This window comes from Heptranchias perlo, unplaced genomic scaffold (assembly GCF_035084215.1).
Source record: "Heptranchias perlo isolate sHepPer1 unplaced genomic scaffold, sHepPer1.hap1 HAP1_SCAFFOLD_52, whole genome shotgun sequence".
Classification (NCBI taxonomy): domain Eukaryota; kingdom Metazoa; phylum Chordata; class Chondrichthyes; order Hexanchiformes; family Hexanchidae; genus Heptranchias; species Heptranchias perlo.
Genome location: NW_027139537.1, coordinates 1,443,725 through 1,445,387, shown reverse-complemented (window position 1 = coordinate 1,445,387; position 1,663 = coordinate 1,443,725). Strand labels below are relative to the sequence as shown.

At 39.8% G+C, this 1,663-nt stretch overlaps 1 non-coding gene across 1 annotated transcript; it reads right to left on the bottom strand.

Moving 5' to 3' along the window:
- Positions 1-1,133: 1,133 nt before the first annotated feature.
- Positions 1,134-1,205, bottom strand: trnag-ucc (transfer RNA glycine (anticodon UCC)). The gene has a single exon. It is a non-coding gene; the product is annotated as a tRNA-Gly (tRNA).
- Positions 1,206-1,663: the final 458 nt, after the last annotated feature.

Genomic DNA, 1,663 nt, shown 5'->3' with positions numbered 1-1,663 from the left:
AAAATGCATATTGGTCTCACTGTTCATAATCAATGCTGCTCTCACTGATTATAATGCATGGTGCTCTCACTGGTTATAATGCATGGTGCTCTCACTGTTTATAATGCATGTTGCTCTCACTGTTTATAATGCATGGTGCTCTCACTGTTTATAATGCACGGTGCTCTAACTGTTTAAAATGCATATTGGTCTCACTGTTCATAATCAATGCTGCTCTCACTGATTATAATGCATGGTGCTCTCACTGGTTATAATGCATGGTGCTCTCACTGTTTATAATGCATGTTGCTCTCACTGTTTATAATGCACGGTGCTCTCACTGTTTATAATGCACGGTGCTCTAACTGTTTAAAATGCATATTGGTATCACTGTTCATAATCAATGCTGCTCTCACTGTTTGTCATGCATGGTGCTCTCACTTTTTTAAATGCATGGTGCTCTCACTGATAACAATGCATGGTGCTCTCACTTTTATAATGCATGGTGCTCTCACTGTTTATAATGCATGGTCGTCCAACTCTTTATAATGCATGTTGCTCTCTTAAAATCTATCGATCTCAGCTTTGAATATAACTCAACGACTGAGCATCCACAGCCCTCTGGGGTGCAGAGAATTCCAAAGATTCACAATCCTTTGAGTGAAGAAATGTTTCCTCATGTCGGTCCTAAATGGCCGACCCCTTATCTTGAGACTATGAGCTCTAGTTCTTGACTCTCCAGCCAGGGGAATCAGACTCTCAGCATCTACCCTCTCAAGCCGTCTAAGAATTTTATACATTTCAATGCGATCACCTCTCATTCTTCTAAACTCCACCAGATATTGGCCAATTTTACACAATATTTCCTCATACTACAATTGCAGTACGACCTCCTTACTCTTATATTCCAACACCCTGACAATAAAGGCTAACATATCATTTCCCTTCCTCACTCTCATTCGACCCTTGGTAACTCAGTATTTCCAGCATGTTTTTCCTCTTTTCCTTCTATAGGGAAAAGAAATGAAGGTTGAAAATATTTTACTATAATTACACCCGATTATGTTTTGGAAACAATATCCAACTGAACTGCATCAAATTCAATTATAAACTTAAGAGTTTCTGAAGGAAATAAACCAGTAAGAACACTTAATTGCGACAGCCAGGAATCGAACCCGGGTCAACTGCTTGGAAGGCAGCTATGCTCACCGCTACACCACCATCGCTGAAAATAATCAACAATAAAATAGTTCCCAAACATCAGATCCTGAACAGACACTGCAGACTGTTGGATTTTGTTCTTCATTTTCACTGGTTTCTGACGGATCCTTTCTCGCTCTGTTGCAGTTCCTGTTTCCGCCCAGTAGATTTCACCAACCCCCAATCAATGGAAATTCCACACCAGCCAGTAATTCTTCACCTGATATCGGACTGAAGAGATAGTCGATACCTGCAATACTTGACCAGCTGGAAATACATTATTACCACAGCTCACATCAGCCTTTGAGTAAAGTTAAATAATTCCATTAAATCATTACAGAGACCCGAATACCAACTGGGCAGGAATGGCAGCTTAATATTCAAGTCTATAAGATCTTTAGAAAGGACAGGGAAATAGGGAAAGGAGGATGAGCAGCAATATTCCTAAAGGACAATATTACAGCAGTTCAAAGATAGAATATCA